Source organism: Canis lupus, chromosome 10, assembly GCF_011100685.1.
Source record: "Canis lupus familiaris isolate Mischka breed German Shepherd chromosome 10, alternate assembly UU_Cfam_GSD_1.0, whole genome shotgun sequence".
Classification (NCBI taxonomy): Eukaryota; Metazoa; Chordata; class Mammalia; order Carnivora; family Canidae; genus Canis; species Canis lupus.
The window spans coordinates 43,107,109-43,125,394 of NC_049231.1; the positions used below are offsets into that span (position 1 = coordinate 43,107,109).

Here is an 18,286-nt window from a genome sequence, read left to right on the forward strand (position 1 = left end):
TGATTGCGTTTGGGTCAATGGAGAGAACAGAGTGTCATGTTTATGGAATTTTGCCTCCTCTATTGTCATGGAGATGAGACACCACATTAAAGTGAGTATGCCAGCACTATAATTGAGAGCCAGATTTGAAAGGAAAAGGGAACTGAATTCAAGTGTTTTTTGTTGTTTTTGTTGTTGTTGTTGCTTGGGGGGGTTGTTTTGCTAATGTCATACTGATTTTTCTTTTTTTTCTTTTTTTTTTGTATATTTTTTTATTGGAGTTCGATTTGCCAACATACAGTATAACACCTAGTGCTCATCCCATCAAGTGCCCCCCCTCAGTGCCCGTCACCCAGTCACTCCATCCCCCCGCCCACCTCCCCCTTCCACTACCCCTTGTTCGTTTCCCAGAGTTAGGAGTCTCTCAAGTTCCGTCACCCTCTCTGATATTTCCCACTCATTTTTTCTCCTTTCCCCTTTAATCCCTTTCACTACTTTTTATATTCCCCGAATGAATGAGTCCATATAATGATTGTTCTTCTCTGATTGACTTATCTCCATTGAAAGATGAATGGATAAAGAAGACGTGGTCTATGTATACAATGGAATATTACTCAGCCATTAGAAATGACGAATACCCAGCATTTGCTTCAACTTGGATAGAACTGGAGTGTATTATGCTGAGTGTCATACTGATTTTTAAATGTAAAACCAATTCAATGCCCATGATCGATACTATTGAAACTTAACTTGGGAGGTCTTCATAGCTCCGTAGCCCCAAGGCCATAAATCGGCTACAAAGGTTCAGTTTCACCACAGGTAAGTCCTGGATGAGGCCACCAATTGGAACAAATTAGTGCAGAAATGGGTTTGATGAGGAAGAGTGTGGGACTTGGATTAGAGATGTTAGTGGGAATACCATGGAAGGGTTCAGCAGGCAATTGAAATAGGAGTCTGGAGAGCATGAGTAAAGACCAGTGAACAAAGTGGATTTGGACATGGTTCAGCGTCTAGGGCTGGCAAGGTTTTACTTTAAAGGGCCAGAGAGTAAATATTTTAGGCTTGTAGACCATAGGGTCACTGTAGCAGCTCTGCCATTGTAATGCAGAAATAGCTTAGACAACATGTAAATGGGTAAGATGTGGCTATGTTCCAATAAGACTTTATTTTAAAAACTGGAGTTGGAGTAGGAGTTGAGGGAATTTAAGAGAGGGTAAAATTTGGCCAGAGTGATGTAGTCTTTCTCTCTCTCTCTCTCTCTCTTTTTTTAAAGATTTTATTTATTTATTCATGAGAGACACACAGGGAGAGGCAGAGACATAGGCAGAGGGAAAAGCAGCCTCCCTGTGGGGAGCCTGATGTTGGACTCAATTCCAGGATCCTGGGATCATGCCCTGAGCCAAAGGCAGATGCTCAATCACTAAGCCTCCCAGGTGCCTCGGGATATAGTCTCTTGACCTTTGTTCTAGACTATGGGAATGAATGAAATTATGAAATGAGTATGGGGGGTAAACAGTGTCTAGAAGAGAATGTGAGAAATGGCAATATCCTAGGCAAAGGCAGAGAAAGAGCCAGGGAAGGGAAAAGAAACATTTCTAGAGGGAGGAAGAGAATCCAGAAAGCCAAGTGCTTCAGAGACAAGAAGCTGGAGTTTTAAGTGGGAGGAGTGTACAGTGATGTTAAAATAACATCAGGAGGTTCAGTCAGAAGAGCATTGCGCAGAGACTACTGGAAATAGTTTGTAGGATATGTCTGATTTTTGAGAATGCAGTCAAGGGAAGGAAAGATGGGCACTTAAAGCCATTAAATGCAGGTGGTTGTCAAGGTGACAAGGTGACAGTGGTAGAGATATGGATGTCTTTTGAGGTAGAAAGGAAGGAAGCTGCAAGAATCTATAGTAGAGGGCCTCAATCTTCTCAGGATCAAGGGAATGATAGGATATTCACTGCCAAGCAGAATGCTCACCTGCTAAATGTACCAGTTGCTAAAGTAAAAGGAGTAAAGTAAACTTCAAGGAGTTCAAAGATAGTAGAGGGAATGTGACATGTCCAATAATGATAACATTACAAAGAGTGCTATAGTAGTCTTAAGAATGATGGAACAGCATCCCATCCCTCAATCGCCACCCTAATTCTCTTTGGAATTATACTGCACTGATGACTGTGACCACAATGCCTGGAGTTAAAACAGATGCACCTGTTAGCTGGTTGATTCAGTCAGTGTTGACACACAGGCTAGGCTGAAGTCAGGCCCAAATTGCTGAAATGACACTGAGCAACTTCATGTTCACTTTACTTTGTAGGGAGCAGACACCACTCAGTACGAGTGGTTATTTTAACCTAGAGAAGAAGTGGGGTTTGCAGGGGCTGAGGGGTTAGATGGGAGAGGATGGCCAAGGGGGTTGCTAAGTGCCACGTGACCCCTTGTAGAAAGAATGATTCTCAAAAGCTCATCTTTCAAAGAAATGGCATTGCAAGAGGCTGACCTCAAAATTTGTCCCAATTCTCTGGGTTATGGCTCCCTAAGTGCTTGTGTTTTATTCCACACTTATATGGAAATGAACTTTTTCTGAGAGGTGAGGAGACTCATCTCTATATGATGGTTCATTTAATATATTATGGTTGATGGCATATGTAATTTGACCTCTCAGTTCATTTATTTGGTGGCAGGGATTGGTGGCTATATCAACATCTTGCCAAACAAATGCCTGAAAGATGAAAACACTGAACCAGTGAGCTGGGTGTTGGTAGTGGTGTTTGTTTATATGCATGGCTGAAATAATAGGCTGCTTTTTGAGTCAATGACTCATTGTTTTGGAAGTGGACACAATCTAGGAAGGCTGGGAAGGGCAGCTGGAGCACAGTTACACTCTTTTTGGAAAGAAATGATGGCAATGTAGGGCCAACAAGCTGAAGAGAAAGTGAGGGGATCCAGAGATACGTGAAAATACTTGATACTCAGAGTAAATGATGTAGAAAGATTTTTTTACTTTTACTTTTACTTTTTTACTTTTTAACAGTGACTTTCAATTCCTTTCCCTCTCAAAACCTACAATAAGAAATAGATTTTATAACGGTCCAATTACAATGCATACGTAAATGAGGCAAGTTTCATCATGTTACAGCACTGTATACCCTGATGCTTCCCATTCTATTTTCTTCCATTTCACTAAAAAAAATGATATGATGATTTACTCATGAGTTGGTACTCGTGATTTGAAGACCACAGATTTAAAATCTCAAAATAGGTGATCTGTAGAGGATTCCAAGGATAATAAAGAAGGTGTGCTTGCACATTGCTGTTCTCAGTCAGAACCCATGAGACTGAATGAGTGATATTTTTTCTCCAGGCTTTTTTGGTTTATATCAGAAGGTATAAAGGTAGAAATGGCCAAGGGACTGCCTCATCTCTGGGGAGAAAGTAACAGATATTATGTTTCTCTCAAGGAAGCCTGGAGATAGTTTTGCAATGCTTAGAATTTAAATGCTTCTGAAATAAATTTAAGAAACAAAGTTCAAAATCCACATATAGCTTGGATAAAATTCTTCTCTCTGAACCTTTTTAAACATCCTTTTCTTGATGAATGGATAAAGAAGATGTGGTTTATGTATACAATGGAATATTACTCAGCCATTAGAAACGACAAATACCCACCATTTGCTTTGACGTGGATGCAACTGGAGGGTATTATGCTGAGTGAAATAAGTCAATCGGAGAAGGACAAACATTATATGGTCTCATTCATTTGGGGAATATAAAAAAAAGTGAAAGGGAATAAGGGGGAAAGGAGAAAAAATGAGTGGGAAATATCAGAAAGGGAGACAGAACATGAGAGACTCCTAACTCTGGGAAACGAACAAGGGGTAGTAGAAGGGGAGGTGGGCAAGGGATGGGGGTGACTGGGTGACGGGCACTGAGGGGGGCACCTGACGGGATGAGCACTGGGTGTTATGCTATATGTTGGTGAATTGAACTCCAATAAAATAAATAAATAAACATCCTTTTCTTCCTAGCATATTTCAGGAAGAGTAGCCAGCTACAGACAAAGGGTCACATGGAACTCTGTGGTTGCAAACTAGGTTCTAGTAATAAAACGTGTATGTTTTTCTTTATTTTCTACTACACAAAGAGATACATTTTACAATTTGTCAAGGGGGCTGCAAACAATAAGGGCTGCCAAGGGAAAAAAATCTTCAAATGCTGACTTGTAGTTGATAAAGCTTATTTTATTGATGCTGTACAGGGGAGAGCATGGAGTTTGGTGACTGAAGACTTGGGTTTAAAGTTTAGGATTCACATCCAAGCTCTGTAGTTTATGAGCCTTGTCATAGGTTGGCTTCCCTGGAAAGCAGGCACTGAGACTAGGGTTTAAGTGTAAACTTTCTGTGGGGAGGGAGTGAACTAGGGAAGGCAGCCAACACGAAGTACATTTTCCCTCTTTTTTTTTTAATTGTAGTAAAATGTACCTAATGTGAAATTTACCACTTTAACCTGTTTTTGAGCATACAATTCAGTGGTGGCAAATGCACACACGTTGTTGTACAACCATCAGGGCTATTCATTTCCACAACTTGTTCTGTCTTCTAACATGAAGCTCTGTAACTATTAAACAATAATTACCCCCCACCCTACCCCAACCCCGCTCTTCTACTCTCTGTCTCTATGGTTTTGACTACTCTAGGTTCCTCATGTAAGTGGAATCATACAGTATTTGTCCTTTTGTATTCGATGTATTTCACTTAATGTAATATCTGCAATGTTCATCCAAGTTGTAGCATGTGTCAGAATTTCCTTCCTTTTAAGATTGCATAATACTCTATTCATTCATACATTAATTTGTTCATTCAATTCATTCAACATATTTCTTGTGTACTTTTCATGTGCCACACACTGTGCTTACCCCTGGCCCTCATGTGGTTTATCATCTAGTAGGGAAGAAAGGCACTGTTTGTACTCATAATTATCTATAATTTAGGGTGGCCATATATCTCCATTTGCTTGGGACAGTCCTGGTTTATTGCTGTGGCCTGGCATAAAGATATCTTCCTTTCACTCTTGAATAACTAGTATGAAGAGGAAAGTATATGGCTCCTCTACTCATATATCAACAGCAAGTCATCTTTTTAAAAAACTCTAGAAAGGATTACCATATGTCTCCAAACATACCTGTGCTTATATAGTAATTCTTACACTCATTTATTCAGCATGCATACTGCAGGCTTCCTATATGCCAGGTGCTGTCAGAGCTAGGGGATCTGGGAAGGCCAAGGAGGTGAGAACTGAGCCATGAGCAATGAGAAGGAGGCAGCCAGCCATGCCAAGATCTGGGGGAGTGTGTTCTGAGTAGGGCAGTAGAGAGTGCAAAGGCCCTGAGATGAAAGTGTAGAGAGGTCAGTGTGGCTAGAGCTTAGTGACTGAGGGGGAGAGTGGTTGGAAATGAGGTGAGAGAATGAATAGAGGCCAGATGAACCCTGAAGGTATCTCATAGGTCTGACTTTTTTTATGCTTGCAATGGAAAGTTATTGGGGGCCTTCACACTGAGCCATTTCTGACCACTGACAGATAATTGATGATAGGGGTGAGGGTGGACAGATGTTAGGAGGTGACGTGGCTGTACGGGTGACAGATGCCAGATGGACCAGGATAGTAGCAATATTGTTTCTCTTTAGTTCAAACAGTAGATTTTTTATTAGCCCAAATACTGGATTTTCATCTCCCCAGCCCAATATCCAATGTGAAGGCCAAAGAAATTAGTTTTCTGGTATTAGTCAGAGTCTCTACTTAACCAAGAAGTGTCAAGGAGGGTCAGGGAAAATCCAAAAGAAGGTTCTTTTTCATAGAATCAAAAGCAGAGTGTCTGAGGCACAAAAAGTGATGGGACATCAGTCTTGGCTTCAGATAGCTAACACTCTTTCCTGTGGCTCCTTTCACAATAACATGGTAAACTGCAGTCTGAATAATCATACAGTTAGGTGCATTTGCTGCCGCTTGGACCACTCTACTAGAGCGTTGATTTATGGCTCTGTGACATCCTGAGGGGCTCACTGCAGGTCTGTCCTAGTCAACGCTCTCCTTGGGGACTTGAGACATGGTGTGAAAGTTTGTTTACTCTTTTTGCAAATTTCATAAGCCAGGAAAGATGAGTCATGATTGGAGGACAGACTCACTATTCAAAGAGTCCCAGACATTCACATCCTCCCTTTGTGTCTCTTTGTTCAAGCAATCTCTTAGTAGGTATCCAGCATAACATGCATAAGAATCAATCAGAATGCTGTTTTAAATACTGCCTGTCTAGATTCCACGCCTAGTACACTGGGAAAGGCAAGAATATGTGATTTTAACAAATGCCCATAGGATTCTGAGGTAGGAGGCCTAGAGTCTCCAGTTTGTGTAACCCTGCTTCATATCATTGCGTTGTCATAGTAGGTGTGTAATTACTTGTCCTATACCCACTTCCCCACTAGGCTGTGAGCTCCTTAGTTATCTGTCTATCCCTAGTGCCTACTGCAATTCCTATACACAATGGAGTAGTTGTTGAAAGATCAGGCTGGAATGTTGTACTGAAACCAATGATACTACATTTTATGAAGACAGAAGTAAAGATCATTTAAGATAAAAAAAAAAAAAAACCTCAGTTGCATAAATACAATAAGGGGAATTCTTGACTTGGAAACCATTCCTGTGAAAAAGAGCCAGGAGTTTTGGCTCAACACCAATGGTTGTTAAATAATGGAATGTGATAGCCTTGGGAGGTTGAGAGGTCTCTATCTCTGAAGATGATCTAGCAGAGAATATGATAAATCCAGGGATCATATGTCATACAAGAACAAAAGGACTTTCAGTTTAAGCAGTTATTATTTCTAGTTAGAATGGGGCCATAGCCTTCCAGCTGGTCTTTTGCTTCAGATTCCTCCCTATGGAACATGTTTTAGGCCCTATTTATTGTCTCCCTAGCATCCATTCCTCCCTTCATCCGTATTTACAAATTCCTAATTGTGTTGGGGAGATATCTTTCCTTATGTCCCAGCAGTATTTAATAATTGGGTAAAACCAGTCATGGTGGTCCCATTTTCCATATCAGGAGATGAAAGAGAAAGACTTCAGAGAGTGGTTCCTTCTTTCCTGAGAGGAACAGCAAGAAGGGATTGTCTCTTCTTCCTCTGGATGTTATTATATATGATTGTGAATGGGTGCAGCCCCTTTCTCAAGGAGAGCTACCCTGCCTGGGTACAGTGTTGGTATCCTGAGAATGGGAGAGCAGCTGGCTGGAAAGCTGCTAAAATAACCAATCCTGGAACAGCCAAACTTTCTAGGCATCTTTTAAATGAGATAACAAATTTCCTTGTTGAAAGGTCATATTGAGTTTGGTTTTCTATTGCTTGCACACCAAGCATCCCTACAGATACACAAAACATCCTATGTACACTATTGCCAAATTAGTCTTTATAAAATGCAATTTTGATCATGCCACACCTGATCAAAAACTATCATTTTTTAAAACACTGTAAACAAACAAAAAACCTCTTTGATTCAAGATCAAGCTTGCTTTAAAAAGTAACTTGTTTCCTATCTTCCAATCAAATATAACTTCCTGATGTTTTGTCCACATGGCCTGCAGTTTACTGATCCAGCACAGGGCGCCATCCTGTGATCCACTTCTCTTCCACCTACCCTTGTTGGAACACTTTCTATAAGGCACCTTGCTAGAACCCAACCTTTTTCATGACAATCTTTTATGGTTGATATTTCTTCCTTCTTTCCTTTTTCAATTTTTTTGAACACTCCCTTAATGCTTTGGGTACTTCTCTCTTGGCACTCACCATAATTCTATCATATGGCATTGTTATTTGTATACTTTTCTCCTTCCTATTAGGCCGTGAGTCCTGCTGGTGGAGGCAACATCTTATTCATCTTGGCGTATCTAGCAGCTTTCAAGGTGGTGGTTCACACAGGGTGGATGGTCAAAACCACTTATTTGAACCCTGTAGATGGGATATGAAAAATCCTCTCAACCCAAAAGTTCTGTAGGTTTTGGGTTTTGCACTGTAAGCTTTCTACCTGTAGAACCTAAATTTGTCTTATCCAAAACAGAGAATCATTGTCACCCTAAATTGGAATGTGAAATGGTTCCAACTGAGTTTGAATTCACTGGGAGGAAAATTCTTGCTCACTGGGTCCATTATATTCTATGTATGGATAATCAGGCAAAGAATTTGAAATTCCTAGGCTTCAGTTTCCCATCTGTATACTGGGGATGATGATAGCTAGCTCATAGGATTATTGTGGGGACAAAGTGAAATAGGTTGTATAGCAGTCCTTCCAGATTGTTCCTTCACATATATTTCTCTTTCTCCTGATTCAGCTGCTAATCTTTTGACTTTAGGAGGCCAGGACCACCCCAGGCTAAGTGGCTAGTCCCACTCTTGCTGGTGATGGGTGTAGGCTTGGAAGTGAATTGTGGCTGATGTGATATTAGGGAATATCTGCTTGGGATATTGTTGGAGAGGCTTCCTTGTTCATAAGAACAGCTTCAAAGGAAGAGTCAATCTCTTTTTCTATTGGGTGTTGCCCTCTTGAGAACAAGCCCATTATATTATGACTGCAAGGGGGGTGGGGAGGATGGGAAAGAGGGAGGATAGCTTTGATGTCATTGAATCCTTAAATTGGCTAACTTCAAGTATCCTACTTTAGGACTTCTATGATTGGAGATAGTAAGCATTCTTTATTGTTTATGCCATTTAGAGTTGAGTTTTCTATTATTGCAATTGAAAGCATCTTTATTGCTATAGTGCCTAGCACATGGTATGTACTCACAAATATAAAATTATACTCCATTTAGCCCTTTCTTATAATTCCTAGATGAGAATATCTGAGAAAACTGGAAAGGATGATACTTAACTAAATTAAAATAGACTTGGATAAAACAACTTTTATAAATTGACATTTTTTTTCTTTTTGCAGAGCTTGCTGATTATGAATTAAAATATCAGAGACAACAGATAGAAAAGGTGATAAATGCAGCCCATATGGTGCTGTAAGAGATATTAGGAAAACCAAGAGAAAATACAAAGAACCATGAAGTAAAACTTCACACCATTACTATATACTGGAAACTGATGTCTTGTTAAAGCTCCAGTGTGTTTTATTTTCACAGGGCATAGTAAAAATAGAAAAATCATAAGACCAGAACAAGAAAAATAAATGGAGGCTACTCTTGGGATTGGAGACTGGGGATTACCAAATGTTAACAACCTAGGTTTTATTTTTTATTTGTTTCGTTTTGTTTTAAAATCAGTTAACAACCTTTAATAAAAGGGGCTGCCAAACTATCTCTGGAGAAATCCCTAGGTCAGTAGAGGAGAACTCTCCTCCTCTTCAGCTTCTTGACAAACAGAAAAGAAAAGCAAATATGATAGCATTGCTAAGCAAATCTACTGACATTGGAATCATGCTGCAACAATCATATCCCAAATATCTGAAAGACTATTTTCATTGCAAAGGACCCTGAAAGTTGCTTACAATATAGGCATAAGTAGGTTTTTCCACAGCACAAGCTTCCCCCTCCTTTTGGCCTTAAAAGAGTTTTGGAGGCTGCCATCGTTCATCTGGACCATGCAACACGTGGGCATTACAACTCACTAATTTATCCCAAGGACTTGAAAATGGGAAGCCATGAGTCTTGTGGCCCTCTCTCTGGTGAAAATGATGCCCATTTCTGATTCTTTAGCTAAATACCAACAGATAATGCCTGAAGGATCCAAGAAAACACAGAAGCCCAGCAAAGGACCCTCTGTACTTTGTATATACCACGATGGAAACTTTATTTTTAGCAGTTTCTGGTTTAAGCCTGGGGGCAGAGGTGCAGGGGCAAGTCATTTAACTGAACTTATGCAAACTCTCCTTGGCTGCAAATGAGGATAACCCTGCCCTGACTGCCTTGGAGCATTAGTAAGCATAATGCAGACAAGATGTTCTTTGTACTTGCTCAGGAGTATGGACCACTCTCTACATCCTTCCTTCCTGCTAGACACACATGGCCCTGGGGGAGGAACTAGTATCCCAGGTACTCATCCTTGAAGGGTTGGGAACCTCTGGGAATCCTAAGGAGAAAAGGTTTTCTCTTGTACCAAGACTATTTGTAGCTAGTTTGAGGGAAGAGCGTTCTGATCTGACATTCCCCAAAATACAGGAGAATAGCAATATATCCATTCTTGGCTTCTTTGGTACCACGGCCATGTCTCTGTTCTAACACTTACCATGCCATGAGTGTTGAAAAGAGCTTAGGCATCTGTGCTTGAATTTAACACTTACTAACTGGGTAATTTTAGATGAGTTGCTTACCCTCTCTCAGCCTTGATTTCCTCAAGTCTAATACTGAGATCATAACCCCAACTAATGGGGCTATGGTGAGGATTAAATGAGATAAAGTACATAAAATGGCTCACATAGAGCTAGTGTATAACAGATGTCAGAGAAATGAATGAGTATTTTTCCTTCCATGTTAATCAAATTGTCTTTGACTTGATTGTACATCATCTGCAGAGCTGGATAACAAGGCCTTTAAGAATAGGAGCTATATCTTATTCATCTTTCTATTCCTTGCATCTACCCTTCTACTTGACTTACAAGTGTCACATAAGAAATACTTTTTGAATGAATGGAGGAAAAAGGTTCACAAATCTGAAACTTCCAATCTTTCAAATGTAGACAGTTGAGAAACTGTGTTTTTGTTTCGGTTGCTGTTGTTTTTACCAGATGTAGACTCCCTTTTAATTTTTTCATTCAAGCTGTAGTTTGAAATGATATGCCATATTCAAATAGCCATACAGTGAAGTGAAATGTCTGCACTATGGTCTAAGCTTATCTCTATTTTTATTGTTTCTATATCAATAAGGAGAGGTAAGGTTATGTTGTGGTCACACCTCAGTGATATATCACATTTACTTCTGACTTGTGCTGCATATCCAATGATTGTCAGTGGTGGAGGTGTGGATGACACAGACTCCATCAGGGCATGCACAGGGAAAGGAACATGGTGAATGGTGCAGTGCTTCTTAAAGCTTCTTCTTAGAGGGTCCATATCACTTTTCCTTACATTTGAATGAACAACACATATTGCATGGCTATGGAATACTTCCTTGAGTCAAAAAGGAAGAAATAAAGAAACACTTAGTGAATGGAACCAGTAGTCCATAGTTCAGAAAAGCAGAAGTCACAGATGCAAAAATGAAGAGTTTTAGCACAGAATTGGGGCTTTTACAATCAGTGGAAGAGTTAGAAGAGGACAGAAAAACTACTCTCAAAGGTCTCAGACTGCAGCTTTGGAGCCAGAGCTTCTTAGGAGATCACCTGGAAGCTGCTAAGTTTCCAAGAAACTCCAGAAAGTTCTTTTCCACTTTCTTAGCCTGCAGTATCTTAAGAAGCTGCCACCTACTAGGTCCACTGCCTACACTTTTAGGCATGTGATTATTCACCTGGAAGCTTCTGTAAACCTCATACTTGCTGGCTGCCTACAACTTTCTCCTAAAAATAGCTCTTTCATCTCCAGTTCTTCTCCTTGGCAAGACTCTCCCTGTAACCATACAGGGAGGGCAAGACCAGGAAATTGGAATTCCACATCTTCCCTGCAACCTGTATGAGAGGTGGTGGTGACACCTTGTCAACATCACACAATGAGGTGCAATTTTAGCAGTCAGAAAGATGGCCATCTGCTTCGATTTGGAGACTATCACCTTAGGAGCATCACCCTTAAAGTGATCTAGGGATTATAGAGGCAGACTTAGGGGCTAAAGGAGGGTATGAATCCAACACCAATATGATACCTCCAGGATGATCCCAGAGAGCTACAGTCAGGTTACTCATGCATGACATTCCTCTACTTCAATTCTCATTAAAGGTAAAGGACCACCTCCCATGCCCCACCCATGCTATATATTCCAGGGAAGTGTGCCTCAAGAATTGACAAGGTGGAGGCACCTGAGTGCTCAGTCAGTTAAGTGTCAGATTCTTGATTTTGTCTCAGTCATGATCTCAGGGTCATGAGAAAGAGACCTGAGTCAAGCTCCACATGGTTGTGGAGTCTGCTTAAGATTCTCTCTCTCCCTCACCTTCTGCCTGTTCCCTGCTCCTGCTTATGCACTCTCTCTCTCTCTCAAAAACAAAACAAAACAAAACAAAACAAAACAGACAAAAGGGTGAACTGATCAGGGGCTTTGAGCTGGGGTAGGGGGTTGAGGCAAAGAGACCCAGATCCTACTCCCTACTCTGCCACCAACTGGCTGTGTGACTCAAAGCAAGTTCCTTCCATACTCTCAACTTTGTTTCCTCCTATGCTGAATTTAAAGTGAATTTCTTATCAGCTGTACATAATTGAGTCATGACTTTTTGTCCACTTTGCCAATCTGTCTTGATCAGTACATTTAGATTATTTACATTTTAGCTAATCATTGACATGTTAGCACTTAACTCTGCCATTTTATTATTTGTTTTCTATTTATTTTCTCTGGTTCTTGTTCCTCTGTTTTTTCTTTCTTTCCTGTCATCACTAGGATTTTTAATGGATTCTATGTTTGATCACTTGAATGTTTTTTTACAGATTCTATGTTGATTTGGGTTTATTGCATTTTTTAGTGTATCTCTTTGTATTGTTTTCATAGTGGTCTCTGTGGTTATTGTACTAACATTTACCCACTTCAGGTGAAATGAGGAAATCTTACTCCCTTTTAGACTCCTTTTACCTTTTGCAGTTTTTTTTAAGATTTTATTATTTATTCTGAGAGACACACACACACACAGAAAGAGAGAGAGAGAGAGACAGAGACACAGGCAGAGGGAGAAGCAGGCTCCACGCAGGGAACCCGAAGTGGGACTCGATCCCGGGTCTCCAGGATCATGCCCTGGGCCAAAGGTGGAGCTAAACCACTGAACCACCAGGGCTGCCCCACCTTCTGCACTTTTTTTTTTTTTTTTTACCTTCTGCACTTTTAAATATCATTGTCTTGAGCATCAAATGTTATTTTTGTTTCAATCATCAGATATGATTTATAAACTCATAAGGAGGATAGCTTATTGCATATAGCATATACCCATATTTTTTTTATGATAGTCACACAGAGAGAGAGAGAGAGAGAGAGAGAGAGAGAGAGAGGCAGAGACAGACAGAGGGGGAAGCAGGCTCCATGCACCGGGAGCCTGACGTGGGATTCGATCCCGGGTCTCCAGGATCGTGCCCTGGGCCAAAGGCAGGCGATAAACCACTGCGCCAGCCAGGGATCCCCAGCATATACCCATATTTATGTGATTTCCATCATTCTTTCCCCCATCTTAATGTGCTAGGATTCCTTTTATCATTTTGTTTGCAGAACTTCCTTTATTCAATCTTAAAGTGTAGGAGTGCTAATGACAGATACTCTTCGTTTTCCTTTGAGAACGTCTTTATTTCCTCTTTCTTACTAAACTTACTGAAGGATAGTTTTACCAGATATGAAATTCATGACTGATAGCTTTTCCCTTTCAGCACTTGGAAAATGTTGTGACATTCCCTTCTGGCCTCCACAGTTCGATACAAAATTCAAACTGGTGCTCTCCAGTAAGTAATCTGTCATTTCTCTCTAGCTGCTTTCAAGATGTTTTAATTTCTCTTTACTTTTCAGCAATTAAATTGTCATGTGTCTTGGCATGGATTTCTTTAGATTTATCCTACTTTGAGATGTCTCAGCTTCTTGAATCTGTCAGTTAATGTCTTTCAACAAATTTGGGAAGTTTTTAGCTATTACTCCTTTGAACATTCTTTCTCCCATTCAATTTCTTTTTTCCTTCTGGGGGTCCAGTGATACAAATGTTGGATATTTTGTTACTACTCTACATCTCCCTTAGGCTCTTTCATGTATGTTTTCTTCAGTGTTGTCTCTGTTGTTCAGCTTAATGAATTCTATTGATTGGTCCTCAAGTTCACTGATTTAATCTGCCATCCCCTCCACTCTCTTCTTGAGGCCACCTAGAAAGTTTTTTATATCTGTTACTGTATTTTCCTGTAGCATAATCTCCATTGGTTATTTTTTAACAGCTTTTTCTCCCTGGAGCTTTTAAGTTTTTTCCATTTGTTTCCAGAAAGTTTGTAATTGGTTGTTGAAGCATTTTTATGAAGGCTGCTTTAACATTTTTGTCAGATAATTCCAACATCTGATTCATCTTGAGGTTGGCACCAGATCATTGTCTTTTCTTTCTCAAGTTGAGATTTTACTGGTTCTTGATATGATGGGTGATAATTCTATCATATTCTGGACATTTTGTCTTTTATGTTAGGTGACTCTGGTTCCTATTTACATCTTACATTTTACTAGGCAGTCATCTCTTTAGATTTAGCATGGATATTGGCCTACTTGTAAAGGGTGTGTTCCTAGTGAGTTACATTTTCTGAGCATTTGCAGTAATACTCTGGTGCTTGGTTTGGCTGATGGAGCATGAACTAGGACTTAGGTACTCTTCCCTAGCTCAAGGTTTCCTGAGGGTCACTATGCTACCCACCTCATAATTTTAGTATGAATGTGGCCAGAAACTATTTATTGCAGAAAGCAGAAAACACAGAAAAGCAGTAAAAGAAAAGAAAAAGTTACTTATAACTCTGTAGCCCAGAGATAACTGTTGTTGGTTACCATATATATTATCCTGGTTCTAAAAGCTACAGTCTAGAATTTAAATTTGGGTTATGCTTAATATTTTCTTTTGTATTCTGTTTTAGAAAAATTGTGTATTTGTGAAAATTTTCTTACGTCATGAAGCTTCTAAAATATGAATTTCCATAGTAGAAAAATAATCATGGAGTTAACCTGAATCAAAGACCTAATACAGGACAGCCTGGGTGGCTCAGTGGTTTAGAGCTGCCTTCAGCCCAGGGCATGATCCTGGAGACCCGGGATGGAGGCCCATGTCGGGCTCCCTGCATGGAGCCTGCTTCTCCCTCTGCCTGTGTCTCTACCTCTCCCTCTCTCACACAGAGAGCTGTGTCATGAATAAATAAATAAAATCTTAATAAAAAAAGACCTAATACATACCAGACCTATATTCCGCATTTTAGCCCCACTTTACAGATGAGGATGTATGGCACAGAAATGTTAATTACATACTCAGGATAGCAAAGCTGGTAAGTAGCAGGACCAGAAGGGAGCCCAAGCAGTCTGGCTTCAGGACCTGGGTTCTCAATCACTCTACTATATAGCTCCTCTTCATGGGCGTATTTACTTAACTACCAACCACTATGGGTAGTTAGGCTATTTGTAATTCTCACTCTGATTAGCAACACTGTTATTAACAACCTGTGATTAAAACTTGTGTAAATGTTTGTATAAATCTCTGATAATTTCCTTGGGGTAAATTCCTAGAAGTACAACTGCTGAAGTGACTATTTTGAAGAGCTTTGTTATGCATGCTCCAAACTGCTTTTCATTTTTAGATGTAGAGAGCATGAGAATGTCCTTGTCACTCACCCCTCTGAGCTGAAAAGGGCACAACCTGTTCACTTCTACAGATTCCCTAAGTTACCAAGAGAATGTTCTCAATAGCCAATTCTAGAAGAACTCAAACCCTCATCTTTTTAGCACACTTCATTCATTCAACAAACATCTCAGTGCCAGGCACTAAGGATATAAGAACAAAAGGATAAAGGCTTGTAAACGAATGGATGGATATACTAGAGTGTTGACACCAGTTAAGGGATTGATTACCTGTGTCACTCTCTATGTAGATGGATCGTTCTCACCTGTTAGATAGATGTCATTATTCTCATTTTCCAGATGAGGAAATTGAGGCCTGAAGAACCTAATTTGCCCAACTGCCCACTGGAAAGAAGCAATATAGAAAACTCCAAGAATCTAACTCCTACACCCTGTGCTCTTAACCACTGCCCCCTAGTGTCTCCCAGGGGCAGTGGATATAGTGATGGAAGCAGATGAGGTGGGAAAGGCAGGAACAGAAATGAAATGTCTGAAAAAAAGCTGGCAGGACAGGCAGAGGACACCATTTAAACAACTCTCTGGAGGTCTGGAATGATCTCACAGCCCTGGGACTAAAATGTGGGTGTGGAGGGTGGACAGAAGTAACATTGAGGGGAACTGGGGGTAGGGGCATGTGGGTCAGGCCACCAGGACATACTGTGTGCTAGACCAGTAGTGGGAAAGTGGTCAGTCTAGAGCCATCACCAGAAGCCTACTTTATCTGGACTACAGCTTACAAAATTGCATTCTATTATGTCTGTGTGTGAACACAGCTATGGTGGGAGGAAAGTCATATTTGTGTGAATTGTATGGTAGGCCAGGTAAGAAGCTGCTTTGAGTTTCTATAGTTCTACTTTCCTTCCTTATAAGTGAAGTTTCATTTTGAACTAGGGTGACCAACACAGCTGGTTTGCCTGGTCGTTCTGCTTTGAGGGCTAAAAGCCTTGCATCTTGGGAAACTTCTCAGTTCTGGGCTATTTGGAGGACAACCATTTTGGGGGTCAAGGAACAGAGCAGCCAGTTTCACAGACCTGTGGGGCTGGGTTATAACCAAGAACAAAGGGGTTAGTCTCAATTCAGTCAAATTTGAATTGAATGGGAGTGGAGGTGGGTAGTGTTTGACTTTGAAAACCTATTATTAAGCTTCTTGAGGGCAAGATTGGGTCTGTCAGTGCTCTGTGGTCTCAGCAGTGCTTGGCATAATGCCTGGCACAGAATAGCTGCCTAACGAATGTGAGGATGAAAAGAAAAAAGAGATCATTGCGTTCCAGTTGACGCTGATTTTGACAGCTGCTTAACCATCTGCTTGTTGGGTCTAGTGAGTCCCAGCAAAGGCTTTTCAGTTTTCAGTTTTCAGGAGCCTCAAGTGATCCCCTTCTTTATCCTGAGTTCTACAAAGGTGGAATGTGTCTTGCAGATTAAGGGAGTCAAGTAACAACTCAAAGAAAAATACATTTTTGGCCAGGAAACTGAGCCCCAGTCTGGTCCCCTTATGGTAGATGGAAGCAAACACATTTTGACCTGAATTAAGCTCTGGGAGAGATTTTCAGCATTTATTAAAAATGTGTGAGGCATGACTGGATCCAGTGTGGTTGCTTACAGGCACCAAGGCTGTTCCAGCTGACAACCCAAGGAAGGAAGAAGGATCATTTAACATGATGGCAGTGTTTGTTCCTGGGCTCCCCCTCGACCTTCACATCCTCACTTAGCTGCCTTTTTGCTCCCAGGCTGGAGCCACACAGACCTGAGGCACCCCTGAAGCAGCTTTTATCCTTACTGTGCTCTAAAAACAGAGAAGAAGAAAATATATGGATGTATCTGAAAGAAACTTAACATTCCAGCCTAGAACGAGGAAGGGGCCAACCAGCCATGTGGTGCTGCTGCTCCGGGATCAGATGAAAACGGGGAAGATGTCTATCTTATTTAACCATTTAAAACACACATGTGATTAATATTTATATTAATTTTAAACTTTCATACTGTATTGAAAATAAAACATTAGATCATTAATTCATGCTTCTCCATTCACCTATAACTTTAGGATTTGTGGATGAATGGACATTCAAATTGCCATACCTGGTCATCTATATCCAGAAATACCTGGGGAAAGCCTGACAATGTGCTGCTCCATTACTTGGCCAATGTGAACAGTAAGGAGCTGGGGGAGTGGAAAAGCAGTTAGCTTTTCTTTATTTTGCCACACTTGGATTTCCCAGGAAAGCATGGACTGGTAGAAAAATGTGAATGGGTTTATTTTATGTGCCATTTTTATAAGCCTGCTTATGTGGGCTGTTCATAAAAATCCTTCCAACCAAGACATACTGTGTGGGGCTGAGCTGCCAGTAATCCCTCAGTATTCCTTTCCTCCCTCTATTTTAGTAGAACCCCTGATTTGTGTCTGGCTTACAGCTGTTCAAAAAAAGAGATTAGCTTCCCAGCCTCCTTTGCAACAGGGGATGGCCACGTGACCAGGTTCTGGCCAATGGGATGTCAGTGGAGGTAGTGTGAGCATTTTGCAGGGAGTGCCCTCTGGCCTACCCTCTTCATCTTCCCAGGGGCTGAATTGGTGATGAGTCATCATGGACCCTAGCAGTGAGGGCAATGTGCTAGGGATAGCAGAACAACAATGTAGAAGGAGGCTGGGTCGCCCATGCCTTGGCAAAGCAGAATTATCAATCAAATCAGATTTATTTAGGCCACTATATTTGGGATCTCTGTCCTATACTCCTGAAACTTTACCTCAGCTAATAGACTATGTGAAGCCGTAGGTTCTAAGTGAAACTTTACGTACCTCAGTCTCCTCTTTCTGTGTATTT

At 40.7% G+C, this 18,286-nt stretch overlaps 2 long non-coding RNA genes across 5 annotated transcripts in view; one reads left to right on the forward strand and one right to left on the reverse strand.

The window, feature by feature from the left end:
• Positions 1–18,286, reverse strand: part of LOC111097706 — a 158,503-nt gene that overhangs the window by 12,718 nt on the left and 127,499 nt on the right. The window lies entirely within an intron of this gene.
• On the forward strand, positions 69–14,918 carry LOC111097705. 2 transcript variants are annotated; one of them, XR_005365773.1, is made up of 3 exons: positions 69–91; positions 8,941–10,042; positions 14,720–14,918. It is a non-coding gene; the product is annotated as an uncharacterized LOC111097705 (long non-coding RNA). The 2 variants fall into 2 exon arrangements; XR_005365772.1 differs by lacking the exon at positions 69–91 and adding an exon at positions 606–798.